General features: G+C 43.8%; 16 non-coding genes and 28 pseudogenes across 16 annotated transcripts; all 44 read right to left on the bottom strand.

Annotated features, from left to right (window-relative positions):
• Nucleotides 1–44: 44 nt before the first annotated feature.
• Nucleotides 45–153, bottom strand: LOC131714459 (5S ribosomal RNA; annotated as a pseudogene).
• Nucleotides 154–264: 111 nt separating this feature from the next.
• Nucleotides 265–373, bottom strand: LOC131714458 (5S ribosomal RNA; annotated as a pseudogene).
• Nucleotides 374–487: 114 nt separating this feature from the next.
• Nucleotides 488–606, bottom strand: LOC131720768 (5S ribosomal RNA). Its single transcript, XR_009319665.1, has one exon. It is a non-coding gene; the product is annotated as a 5S ribosomal RNA (ribosomal RNA).
• Nucleotides 607–706: 100 nt separating this feature from the next.
• LOC131714456 (5S ribosomal RNA) lies at nt 707–815 on the bottom strand (annotated as a pseudogene).
• A 111-nt stretch (nt 816–926) lies between these two features.
• LOC131714455 (5S ribosomal RNA) lies at nt 927–1035 on the bottom strand (annotated as a pseudogene).
• Nucleotides 1036–1149: 114 nt separating this feature from the next.
• LOC131715898 (5S ribosomal RNA) lies at nt 1150–1258 on the bottom strand (annotated as a pseudogene).
• A 100-nt stretch (nt 1259–1358) lies between these two features.
• On the bottom strand, nt 1359–1477 carry LOC131713753 (5S ribosomal RNA; annotated as a pseudogene).
• A 100-nt stretch (nt 1478–1577) lies between these two features.
• LOC131714454 (5S ribosomal RNA) lies at nt 1578–1686 on the bottom strand (annotated as a pseudogene).
• A 114-nt stretch (nt 1687–1800) lies between these two features.
• On the bottom strand, nt 1801–1919 carry LOC131713821 (5S ribosomal RNA; annotated as a pseudogene).
• Nucleotides 1920–2033: 114 nt separating this feature from the next.
• On the bottom strand, nt 2034–2142 carry LOC131716156 (5S ribosomal RNA; annotated as a pseudogene).
• A 100-nt stretch (nt 2143–2242) lies between these two features.
• Nucleotides 2243–2361, bottom strand: LOC131715459 (5S ribosomal RNA; annotated as a pseudogene).
• Nucleotides 2362–2475: 114 nt separating this feature from the next.
• On the bottom strand, nt 2476–2594 carry LOC131710108 (5S ribosomal RNA). The gene has a single exon (XR_009311977.1). It is a non-coding gene; the product is annotated as a 5S ribosomal RNA (ribosomal RNA).
• A 100-nt stretch (nt 2595–2694) lies between these two features.
• LOC131715552 (5S ribosomal RNA) lies at nt 2695–2803 on the bottom strand (annotated as a pseudogene).
• Nucleotides 2804–2903: 100 nt separating this feature from the next.
• LOC131715401 (5S ribosomal RNA) lies at nt 2904–3012 on the bottom strand (annotated as a pseudogene).
• Nucleotides 3013–3112: 100 nt separating this feature from the next.
• Nucleotides 3113–3231, bottom strand: LOC131712403 (5S ribosomal RNA). The gene has a single exon (XR_009314296.1). It is a non-coding gene; the product is annotated as a 5S ribosomal RNA (ribosomal RNA).
• A 100-nt stretch (nt 3232–3331) lies between these two features.
• LOC131720639 (5S ribosomal RNA) lies at nt 3332–3450 on the bottom strand. The gene has a single exon (XR_009319536.1). It is a non-coding gene; the product is annotated as a 5S ribosomal RNA (ribosomal RNA).
• A 100-nt stretch (nt 3451–3550) lies between these two features.
• On the bottom strand, nt 3551–3669 carry LOC131713296 (5S ribosomal RNA; annotated as a pseudogene).
• Nucleotides 3670–3769: 100 nt separating this feature from the next.
• LOC131720757 (5S ribosomal RNA) lies at nt 3770–3888 on the bottom strand. Its single transcript, XR_009319654.1, has one exon. It is a non-coding gene; the product is annotated as a 5S ribosomal RNA (ribosomal RNA).
• A 114-nt stretch (nt 3889–4002) lies between these two features.
• Nucleotides 4003–4111, bottom strand: LOC131715629 (5S ribosomal RNA; annotated as a pseudogene).
• Nucleotides 4112–4208: 97 nt separating this feature from the next.
• On the bottom strand, nt 4209–4317 carry LOC131716048 (5S ribosomal RNA; annotated as a pseudogene).
• A 114-nt stretch (nt 4318–4431) lies between these two features.
• On the bottom strand, nt 4432–4550 carry LOC131713694 (5S ribosomal RNA; annotated as a pseudogene).
• Nucleotides 4551–4650: 100 nt separating this feature from the next.
• On the bottom strand, nt 4651–4769 carry LOC131712466 (5S ribosomal RNA). The gene has a single exon (XR_009314357.1). It is a non-coding gene; the product is annotated as a 5S ribosomal RNA (ribosomal RNA).
• Nucleotides 4770–4869: 100 nt separating this feature from the next.
• Nucleotides 4870–4988, bottom strand: LOC131713665 (5S ribosomal RNA; annotated as a pseudogene).
• Nucleotides 4989–5088: 100 nt separating this feature from the next.
• LOC131715582 (5S ribosomal RNA) lies at nt 5089–5197 on the bottom strand (annotated as a pseudogene).
• Nucleotides 5198–5297: 100 nt separating this feature from the next.
• LOC131720601 (5S ribosomal RNA) lies at nt 5298–5416 on the bottom strand. The gene has a single exon (XR_009319498.1). It is a non-coding gene; the product is annotated as a 5S ribosomal RNA (ribosomal RNA).
• A 100-nt stretch (nt 5417–5516) lies between these two features.
• On the bottom strand, nt 5517–5635 carry LOC131712465 (5S ribosomal RNA). Its single transcript, XR_009314356.1, has one exon. It is a non-coding gene; the product is annotated as a 5S ribosomal RNA (ribosomal RNA).
• A 100-nt stretch (nt 5636–5735) lies between these two features.
• On the bottom strand, nt 5736–5854 carry LOC131713664 (5S ribosomal RNA; annotated as a pseudogene).
• A 100-nt stretch (nt 5855–5954) lies between these two features.
• LOC131715581 (5S ribosomal RNA) lies at nt 5955–6063 on the bottom strand (annotated as a pseudogene).
• Nucleotides 6064–6163: 100 nt separating this feature from the next.
• LOC131720600 (5S ribosomal RNA) lies at nt 6164–6282 on the bottom strand. The gene has a single exon (XR_009319497.1). It is a non-coding gene; the product is annotated as a 5S ribosomal RNA (ribosomal RNA).
• A 114-nt stretch (nt 6283–6396) lies between these two features.
• On the bottom strand, nt 6397–6515 carry LOC131720746 (5S ribosomal RNA). The gene has a single exon (XR_009319643.1). It is a non-coding gene; the product is annotated as a 5S ribosomal RNA (ribosomal RNA).
• A 114-nt stretch (nt 6516–6629) lies between these two features.
• LOC131720736 (5S ribosomal RNA) lies at nt 6630–6748 on the bottom strand. The gene has a single exon (XR_009319633.1). It is a non-coding gene; the product is annotated as a 5S ribosomal RNA (ribosomal RNA).
• A 100-nt stretch (nt 6749–6848) lies between these two features.
• LOC131714453 (5S ribosomal RNA) lies at nt 6849–6957 on the bottom strand (annotated as a pseudogene).
• Nucleotides 6958–7057: 100 nt separating this feature from the next.
• Nucleotides 7058–7176, bottom strand: LOC131717454 (5S ribosomal RNA). Its single transcript, XR_009316341.1, has one exon. It is a non-coding gene; the product is annotated as a 5S ribosomal RNA (ribosomal RNA).
• A 114-nt stretch (nt 7177–7290) lies between these two features.
• On the bottom strand, nt 7291–7399 carry LOC131714452 (5S ribosomal RNA; annotated as a pseudogene).
• Nucleotides 7400–7499: 100 nt separating this feature from the next.
• Nucleotides 7500–7618, bottom strand: LOC131713160 (5S ribosomal RNA). The gene has a single exon (XR_009315045.1). It is a non-coding gene; the product is annotated as a 5S ribosomal RNA (ribosomal RNA).
• A 100-nt stretch (nt 7619–7718) lies between these two features.
• On the bottom strand, nt 7719–7827 carry LOC131715523 (5S ribosomal RNA; annotated as a pseudogene).
• A 114-nt stretch (nt 7828–7941) lies between these two features.
• Nucleotides 7942–8060, bottom strand: LOC131713831 (5S ribosomal RNA; annotated as a pseudogene).
• A 100-nt stretch (nt 8061–8160) lies between these two features.
• LOC131715400 (5S ribosomal RNA) lies at nt 8161–8269 on the bottom strand (annotated as a pseudogene).
• A 114-nt stretch (nt 8270–8383) lies between these two features.
• LOC131709786 (5S ribosomal RNA) lies at nt 8384–8502 on the bottom strand. Its single transcript, XR_009311649.1, has one exon. It is a non-coding gene; the product is annotated as a 5S ribosomal RNA (ribosomal RNA).
• Nucleotides 8503–8616: 114 nt separating this feature from the next.
• On the bottom strand, nt 8617–8735 carry LOC131711954 (5S ribosomal RNA). The gene has a single exon (XR_009313843.1). It is a non-coding gene; the product is annotated as a 5S ribosomal RNA (ribosomal RNA).
• A 100-nt stretch (nt 8736–8835) lies between these two features.
• Nucleotides 8836–8944, bottom strand: LOC131715398 (5S ribosomal RNA; annotated as a pseudogene).
• A 114-nt stretch (nt 8945–9058) lies between these two features.
• Nucleotides 9059–9167, bottom strand: LOC131714450 (5S ribosomal RNA; annotated as a pseudogene).
• Nucleotides 9168–9281: 114 nt separating this feature from the next.
• LOC131709957 (5S ribosomal RNA) lies at nt 9282–9400 on the bottom strand. Its single transcript, XR_009311821.1, has one exon. It is a non-coding gene; the product is annotated as a 5S ribosomal RNA (ribosomal RNA).
• Nucleotides 9401–9500: 100 nt separating this feature from the next.
• On the bottom strand, nt 9501–9609 carry LOC131715914 (5S ribosomal RNA; annotated as a pseudogene).
• Between the last annotated feature and the right edge of the window lie 38 nt (nt 9610–9647).

Raw genomic sequence — 9647 nt, 5'->3', positions numbered from 1 at the left:
AAAATTTCCTTTTGTCCTCCACACATTTCAATTGTAAAATGTAATGCCTGCAGCACTTGATATTCCCAGGTGGTCTCCCATCCAAGTACTAACCAAGCCCAACATTGCTTAGCTTCTGAGATCAGGCTTATTCAAGGTGGTGTGGCCGCAGGCGTTTGCATTTCTGCTTTCATGACTTTTATGTTTAGTGAGCTGGGGGTGATTCCTCCAAAATTTCCTTTTGTCCACACATTTCAATTGTAAAATGTAATTACAAAAATGTAATGCCTGCAGCACTTGATATTCCCAGGTGGTCTCCCATCCAAGTACTAACCAAGCCCAACATTGCTTAGCTTCTGAGATCAGGCTTATTCAAGGTGGTGTGGCCGCAGGCGATTGCATTTCTGCTTTCATGACTTTTATGTTTAGTGAGCTGGGGGTGATCCCTCCAAAATTTCCTTTTGTCCTCCACACATTTCAATTGTAAAATGTAATTACAAAAATGTAATGCCTGCAGCACTTGATATTCCCAGGTGGTCTCCCATCCAAGTACTAACCAAGCCCAACATTGCTTAGCTTCTGAGATCAGACGAGATCAGGCTTATTCAAGGTGGTGTGGCCGCAGGCGATTGCATTTCTGCTTTCATGACTTTTATGTTTAGTGAGCTGGGGGTGATTCCTCCAAAATTTCCTTTTGTCCTCCACACATTTCAATTGTAAAATGTAATGCCTGCAGCACTTGATATTCCCAGGTGGTCTCCCATCCAAGTACTAACCAAGCCCAACATTGCTTAGCTTCTGAGATCAGGCTTATTCAAGGTGGTGTGGCCGCAGGCGTTTGCATTTCTGCTTTCATGACTTTTATGTTTAGTGAGCTGGGGGTGATTCCTCCAAAATTTCCTTTTGTCCACACATTTCAATTGTAAAATGTAATTACAAAAATGTAATGCCTGCAGCACTTGATATTCCCAGGTGGTCTCCCATCCAAGTACTAACCAAGCCCAACATTGCTTAGCTTCTGAGATCAGGCTTATTCAAGGTGGTGTGGCCGCAGGCGATTGCATTTCTGCTTTCATGACTTTTATGTTTAGTGACCTGGGGGTGATTCCTCCAAAATTTCCTTTTGTCCTCCACACATTTCAATTGTAAAATGTAATTACAAAAAAGTAATGCCTGCAGCACTTGATATTCCCAGGTGGTCTCCCATCCAAGTACTAACCAAGCCCAACATTGCTTAGCTTCTGAGATCAGACTTGTTCAAGGTGGTGTGGCCGCAGGCGATTGCATTTCTGCTTTCATGACTTTTATGTTTAGTGAGCTGGGGGTGATTCCTCCAAAATTTCCTTTTGTCCACCACACATTTCAATTGTAAAATGTAATGCCTGCAGCACTTGATATTCCCAGGTGGTCTCCCATCCAAGTACTAATCAAGCCCAACATTGCTTAGCTTCTGAGATAAGGCGAGATCAGGCTTATTCAAGGTGGTGTGGCCGCAGGCGATTGCATTTCTGCTTTCATGACTTTTATGTTTAGTGAGCTGGGGGTGATTCCTCCAAAATTTCCTTTTGTCCTCCACACATTTCAATTGTAAAATGTAATGCCTGCAGCACTTGATATTCCCAGGTGGTCTCCCATCCAAGTACTAACCAAGCCCAACATTGCTTAGCTTCTGAGATCAGGCTTATTCAAGGTGGTGTGGCCGCAGGCGATTGCATTTCTGCTTTCATGACTTTTATGTTTAGTGAGCTGGGGGTGATTCCTCCAAAATTTCCTTTTGTCCTACACACATTTCAATTGTAAAATGTAATTACAAAAATGTAATGCCTGCAGCACTTGATATTCCCAGGTGGTCTCCCATCCAAGTACTAACCAAGCCCAACATTGCTTAGCTTCTGAGATCAGGCGAGATCAAGGTTATTCAAGGTGGTGTGGCCGCAGGTGATTGCATTTCTGCTTTCATGACTTTTATGTTTAGTGAGCTGGGGGTGATTCCTCCAAAATTTCCTTTTGTCCTCCACACATTTCAATTGTAAAATGTAATTACAAAAATGTAATGCCTGCAGCACTTGATATTCCCAGGTGGTCTCCCATCCAAGTACTAACCAAGCACAACATTGCTTAGCTTCTGAGATCAGGCTTATTCAAGGTGGTGTGGCCGCAGGCGATTGCATTTCTGCTTTCATGACTTTTATGTTTAGTGAGCTGGGGGTGATTCCTCCAAAATTTCCTTTTGTCCTCCACACATTTCAATTGTAAAATGTAATGCCTGCAGCACTTGATATTCCCAGGTGGTCTCCCATCCAAGAACTAACCAAGCCCAACACTGCTTAGTTTCTGAGATCAGACGAGATGAGGCTTATTCAAGGTGGTGTGGCAGCAGGCGATTGCATTTCTGCTTTCATGACTTTTATGTTTAGTGAGCTGGGGGTGATTCCTCCAAAATTTCCTTTTGTCCTCCACACATTTCAATTGTAAAATGTAATTACAAAAATGTAATGCCTGCAGCACTTGATATTCCCAGGTGGTCTCCCATCCAAGTACTAACCAAGCCCAACATTGCTTAGCTTCTGAGATCAGACGAGATCAGGCTTATTCAAGGTGGTGTGGCCACAGGCGATTGCATTTCTGCTTTCATGACTTTTATGTTTAGTGAGCTGGGGGTGATTCCTCCAAAATTTCCCTTTGGCCTCCACACATTTCAATTGTAAAATGTAATGCCTGCAGCACTTGATATTCCCAGGTGGTCTCCCATCCAAGTACAAACCAAGCCCAACATTGCTTAGCTTCTGAGATCAGGCTTATTCAAGGTGGTGTGGCCGCAGGCGATTGCATTTCTGCTTTCATGACTTTTATGTTTAGGGAGCTGGGGGTGATTCCTCCAAAATTTCCTTTTGTCCTCCACACATTTCAATTGTAAAATGTAATGCCTGCAGCACTTGATATTCCCAGGTGGTCTCCCATCCAAGTACTAACCAAGCCCAACACTGCTTAGCTTCTGAGATCAGGCTTATTCAAGGTGGTGTGGCCGCAGGCGATTGCATTTCTGCTTTCATGACTTTTATGTTTAGTGAGCTGGGGGTGATTCCTCCAAAATTTCCTTTTGTCCTCCACACATTTCAATTGTAAAATGTAATGCCTGCAGCACTTGATATTCCCAGGTGGTCTCCCATCCAAGTACTAACCAAGCCCAACATTGCATAGCTTCTGAGATCAGACGAGATCAGGCTTATTCAAGGTGGTGTGGCCGCAGGCGATTGCATTTCTGCTTTCATGACTTTTATGTTTAGTGAGCTGGGGGTGATTCCTCCAAAATTTCCTTTTGTCCTCCACACATTTCAATTGTAAAATGTAATGCCTGCAGCACTTGAAATTCCCAGGTGGTCTCCCATCCAAGTACTAACCAAGCCCAACATTGCTTAGCTTCTGAGATCAGACGAGATCAGGCTTATTCAAGGTGGTGTGGCCGCAGGCGATTGCATTTCTGCTTTCATGACTTTTATGTTTAGTGAGCTGGGGGTGATTCCTCCAAAATTTCCTTTTGTCCTCCACACATTTCAATTGTAAAATGTAATGCCTGCAGCACTTAATATTCCCAGGTGGTCTCCCATCCAAGTACTAACCAAGCCCAACATTGCTTAGTTTCTGAGATCAGACGAGGTCAGGCTTATTCAAGGTGGTGTGGCCGCAGGCGATTGCATTTCTGCTTTCATGACTTTTATGTTTAGTGAGCTGGGGGTGATTCCTCCAAAATTTCCTTTTGTCCTCCACACATTTCAATTGTAAAATGTAATGCCTGCAGCACTTGATATTCCCAGGTGGTCTCCCATCCAAGTACTAACCAAGCCCAACATTGCTTAGCTTCTGAGATCAGACGAGATCAGGCTTATTCAAGGTGGTGTGGCCGCAGGCGATTGCATTACTGCTTTCATGACTTTTATGTTTAGTGAGCTGGGGGTGATTCCTCCAAAATTTCCTTTTGTCCTCCACACATTTCAATTGTAAAATGTAATTACAAAAATGTAATGCCTGCAGCACTTGATATTCCCAGGTGGTCTCCCATCCAAGTACTAACCAAGCCCAACATTGCTTAGCTTCTGAAATCAGGCTTATTCAAGGTGGTGTGGCCGCAGGCGATTGCATTTCTGCTTTCATGACTTTTATGTTTAGTGAGCTGGGGGTGATTCCTCCAAAATTTCCTTTTGTCCACACATTTCAATTGTAAAATGTAATGCCTGCAGCACTTGATATTCCCAGGTGGTCTCCCATCCAAGTACTAACCTAGCCCAACATTGCTAAGCTTCTGAGATCAGGCTTATTCAAGGTGGTGTGGCCGCAGGCGATTGCATTTCTGCTTTCATGACTTTTATGTTTAGTGAGCTGGGGGTGATTCCTCCAAAATTTCCTTTTGTCCTTCACACATTTCAATTGTAAAATGTAATTACAAAAATGTAATGCCTGCAGCACTTGATATTCCCAGGTGGTCTCCCATCCAAGTACTAACCAAGCCCAACATTGCATAGTATCTGAGATCAGACGAGATCAGGCTTATTCAAGGTGGTGTGGCCGCAGGCGATTGCATTTCTGCTTTCATGACTTTTATGTTTAGTGAGCTGGGGGTGATTCCTCCAAAATTTCCTTTTGTCCTCCACACATTTCAATTGTAAAATGTAATGCCTGCAGCACTTGATATTCCCAGTTGGTCTCCCATCCAAGTACTAACCAAGCCCAACATTGCTTAGCTTCTGAGATCAGACGAGATCAGGCTTATTCAAGGTGGTGTGGCCGCAGGTGATTGCATTTCTGCTTTCATGACTTTCATGTTTAGTGAGCTGGGGGTGATCCCTCCAAAATTTCCTTTTGTCCTCCACACATTTCAATTGTAAAATGTAACACCTGCAGCACTTGATATACACAGGTGGTCTCCCATCCAAGTACTAACCAAGCCCAACATTGCTTAGCTTCTGAGATCAGACGAGATCAGGCTTATTCAAGGTGGTGTGGCCGCAGGCGATTGCATTTCTGCTTTCATGACTTTTATGTTTAGTGAGCTGGGGGTGATTCCTCCAAAATTTCCTTTTGTCCTCCACACATTTCAATTGTAAAATGTAATGCCTGCAGCACTTGATATTCCCAGGTGGTCTCCCATCCAAGTACTAACCAAGCCCAACATTGCTTAGCTTCTGAGATCAGGCTTATTCAAGGTGGTGTGGCCGCAGGAGATTGCATTTCTGCTTTCATGACTTTTATGTTTAGTGAGCTGGGGGTGATTCCTCCAAAATTTCCTTTTGTCCTCCACACATTTCAATTGTAAAATGTAATGCCTGCAGCACTTGATATTCCCAGGTGGTCTCCCATCCAAGTACTAACCAAGCCCAACATTGCTTAGCTTCTGAGATCAGACGAGATCAGGATTATTCAAGGTGGTGTGGCCGCAGGCGATTGCATTTCTGCTTTCATGACTTTTATGTTTAGTGAGCTGGGGGTGATTCCTCCAAAATTTCCTTTTGTCCTCCACACATTTCAATTGTAAAATGTAATGCCTGCAGCACTTGATATTCCCAGTTGGTCTCCCATCCAAGTACTAACCAAGCCCAACATTGCTTAGCTTCTGAGATCAGACGAGATCAGGCTTATTCAAGGTGGTGTGGCCGCAGGTGATTGCATTTCTGCTTTCATGACTTTCATGTTTAGTGAGCTGGGGGTGATCCCTCCAAAATTTCCTTTTGTCCTCCACACATTTCAATTGTAAAATGTAACACCTGCAGCACTTGATATACACAGGTGGTCTCCCATCCAAGTACTAACCAAGCCCAACATTGCTTAGCTTCTGAGATCAGACGAGATCAGGCTTATTCAAGGTGGTGTGGCCGCAGGCGATTGCATTTCTGCTTTCATGACTTTTATGTTTAGTGAGCTGGGGGTGATTCCTCCAAAATTTCCTTTTGTCCTCCACACATTTCAATTGTAAAATGTAATGCCTGCAGCACTTGATATTCCCAGGTGGTCTCCCATCCAAGTACTAACCAAGCCCAACATTGCTTAGCTTCTGAGATCAGGCTTATTCAAGGTGGTGTGGCCGCAGGAGATTGCATTTCTGCTTTCATGACTTTTATGTTTAGTGAGCTGGGGGTGATTCCTCCAAAATTTCCTTTTGTCCTCCACACATTTCAATTGTAAAATGTAATGCCTGCAGCACTTGATATTCCCAGGTGGTCTCCCATCCAAGTACTAACCAAGCCCAACATTGCTTAGCTTCTGAGATCAGACGAGATCAGGATTATTCAAGGTGGTGTGGCCGCAGGCGATTGCATTTCTGCTTTCATGACTTTTATGTTTAGTGAGCTGGGGGTGATTCCTCCAAAATTTCCTTTTGTCCTCCACACATTTCAATTGTAAAATGTAATTACAAAAATGTAATGCCTGCAGCACTTGATATTCCCAGGTGGTCTCCCATCCAAGTACTAACCAAGCCCAACATTGCTTAGCTTCTGAGATCAGACGAGATCAGGCTTATTCAAGGTGGTGTGGCCGCAGGCGATTGCATTTCTGCTTTCATGACTTTTATGTTTAGTGAGCTGGGGGTGATTCCTCCAAAATTTCCTTTTGGCCTCCACACATTTCAATTGTAAAATGTAATTACAAAAATGTAATGCCTGCAGCACTTGATATTCCCAGGTGGTCTCCCATCCAAGTACTAACCAAGCCCAACATTGCTTAGCTTCTGAGATCAGACGAGATCAGGCTTATTCAAGGTGGTGTGGCCGCAGGCGATTGCGTTTCTGCTTTCATGACTTTTATGTTTAGTGAGCTGGGGGTGATTCCTCCAAAATTTCCTTTTGTCCTCCACACATTTCAATTGTAAAATGTAATGCCTGCAGCACTTGATATTCCCAGGTGGTCTCCCATCCAAGTACTAACCAAGCCCAACATTGCTTAGCTTCTGAGATCAGGCTTATTCAAGGTGGTGTGGCCGCAGGCGATTGCATTTCTGCTTTCATGACTTTTATGTTTAGGGAGCTGGGGGTGATTCCTCCAAAATTTCCTTTTGTCCTCCACACATTTCAATTGTAAAATGTAATGCCTGCAGCACTTGATATTCCCAGGTGGTCTCCCATCCAAGTACTAATCAAGCCCAACATTGCTTAGCTTCTGAGATCAGACGAGATCAGGCTTATTCAAGGTGGTTTGGCCGCAGGCGATTGCATTTCTGCTTTCATGACTTTTATGTTTAGTGAGCTGGGGGTGATTCCTCCAAAATTTCCTTTTGTCCTCCACACATTTCAATTGTAAAATGTAATTACAAAAATGTAATGCCTGCAGCACTTGATATTCCCAGGTGGTCTCCCATCCAAGTACTAACCAAGCCCAACATTGCTTAGCTTCTGAGATCAGGCTTATTCAAGGTGGTGTGGCCGCAGGCGATTGCATTTCTGCTTTCATGACTTTTATGTTTAGGGAGCTGGGGGTGATTCCTCCAAAATTTCCTTTTGTCCTCCACACATTTCAATTGTAAAATGTAATGCCTGCAGCACTTGATATTCCCAGGTGGTCTCCCATCCAAGTACTAACCAAGCCCAACATTGCTTAGCTTCTGAGATCAGGCGAGATCAGGCTTATTCAAGGTGGTGGGGCCGCAGGCGATTGCATTTCTGCTTTCATGACTTTTATGTTTAGGGAGCTGGGGGTGATTCCTCCAAAATTTCCTTTTGTCCTCCACACATTTCAATTGTAAAATGTAATGCCTGCAGCACTTGATATTCCCTGGTGGTCTCCCATCCAAGTACTAACCAAGCCCAACATTGCTTAGCTTCTGAGATCAGGCTTATTCAAGGTGGTGTGGCCGCAGGCGATTGCATTTCTGCTTTCATGACTTTTATGTTTAGTGAGCTGGGGGTGATTCCTCCAAAATTTCCTTTTGTCCTCCACACATTTCAATTGTAAAATGTAATTACAAAAATGTAATGCCTGCAGCACTTGATATTCCCAGGTGGTCTCCCATCCAAGTACTAACCAAGCCCAACATTGCTTACCTTCTGAGATCAGACGAGATCAGGCTTATTCAAGGTGGTGTGGACGCAGCCGATTGCATTTCTGCTTTCATGACTTTTATGTTTAGTGAGCTGGGGGTGATTCCTCCAAAATTTCCCTTTGGCCTCCACACATTTAAATTGTAAAATGTAATGCCTGCAGCACTTGATATTCCCAGGTGGTCTCCCATCCAAGTACTAACCAAGCCCAACACTGCTTAGCTTCTGAGATCAGGCTTATTCAAGGTGGTGTGGCCGCAGGCGATTGCGTTTCTGCTTTCATGACTTTTATGTTTAGTGAGCTGGGGGTGATTCCTCCAAAATTTCCTTTTGTGCTCCACACATTTCAATTGTAAAATGTAATTACAAAAATGTAATGCCTGCAGCACTTGATATTCCCAGGTGGTCTCCCATCCAAGTACTAACCAAGCCCAGCATTGCTTAGCTTCTGAGATCAGACGAGATCAGGCTTATTCAAGGTGGTGTGGCCGCAGGCGATTGAATTTCTGCTTTCATGACTTTTATGTTTAGGGAGCTGGGGGTGATTCCTCCAAAATTTCCTTTTGTCCTCCACACATTTCAATTGTAAAATGTAATTACAAAAATGTAATGCCTGCAGCACTTGATATTCCCAGGTGGTCTCCCATCCAAGTACTAACCAAGCCCAACATTGCTTAGCTTCTGAGATCAGACGAGATCAGTCTTATTCAAGGTGGTGTGGCCGCAGGCGATTGCATTTCTGCTTTCATGACTTTTATGTTTAGGGAGCTGGGGGTGATTCCTCCAAAATTTCCTTTTGTCCTCCACACATTTCAATTGTAAAATGTAATGCCTGCAGCACTTGATATTCCCAGGTGGTCTCCCATCCAAGTACTAACCAAGCCCAACACTGCTTAGCTTCTGAGATCAGGCTTATTCAAGGTGGTGTGGCCGCAGGCGATTGCATTTCTGCTTTCATGACTTTTATGTTTAGTGAGCTGGGGGTGATTCCTCCAAAATTTCCTTTTGTCCTCCACACATTTCAATTGTAAAATGTAATTACAAAAATGTAATGCCTGCAGCACTTGATATTCCCAGGTGGTCTCCCATCCAAGTACTAACCAAGCCCAACATTGCTTAGCTTCTGAGATCAGGCTTATTCAAGGTGGTGTGGCCGCAGGCGATTGCATTTCTGCTTTCATGACTTTTATGTTTAGTGAGCTGGGGGTGATTCCTCCAAAATTTCCTTTTGTCCTCCACACATTTCAATTGTAAAATGTAATTACAAAAATGTAATGCCTGCAGCACTTGATATTCCCAGGTGGTCTCCCATCCAAGTACTAACCAAGCCCAACATTGCTTAGCTTCTGAGATCAGATGAGATCAGGCTTATTCAAGGTGGTGTGGCCGCAGGAGATTGCATTTCTGCTTTCATGACTTTTATGTTTAGTGAGCTGGGGGTGATTCCTCCAAAATTTCCCTTTGGCCTCCACACATTTCAATTGTAAAATGTAATGCCTGCAGCACTTGATATTCCCAGGTGGTCTCCCATCCAAGTACTAACCAAGACCAACATTGCTTAGCTTCTGAGATCAGGCTTATTCAAGGTGGTGTGGCCGCAGGCGATTGCATTTCTGCTTTCATGACTTTTATGTTTAGTGA

The sequence above is a fragment of the Acipenser ruthenus genome, chromosome 44 (assembly GCF_902713425.1).
Source record: "Acipenser ruthenus chromosome 44, fAciRut3.2 maternal haplotype, whole genome shotgun sequence".
Classification (NCBI taxonomy): domain Eukaryota; kingdom Metazoa; phylum Chordata; class Actinopteri; order Acipenseriformes; family Acipenseridae; genus Acipenser; species Acipenser ruthenus.
Note: the sequence above shows the minus strand (reverse complement) of the source record. Positions and strands in the feature narration are given on the sequence as shown.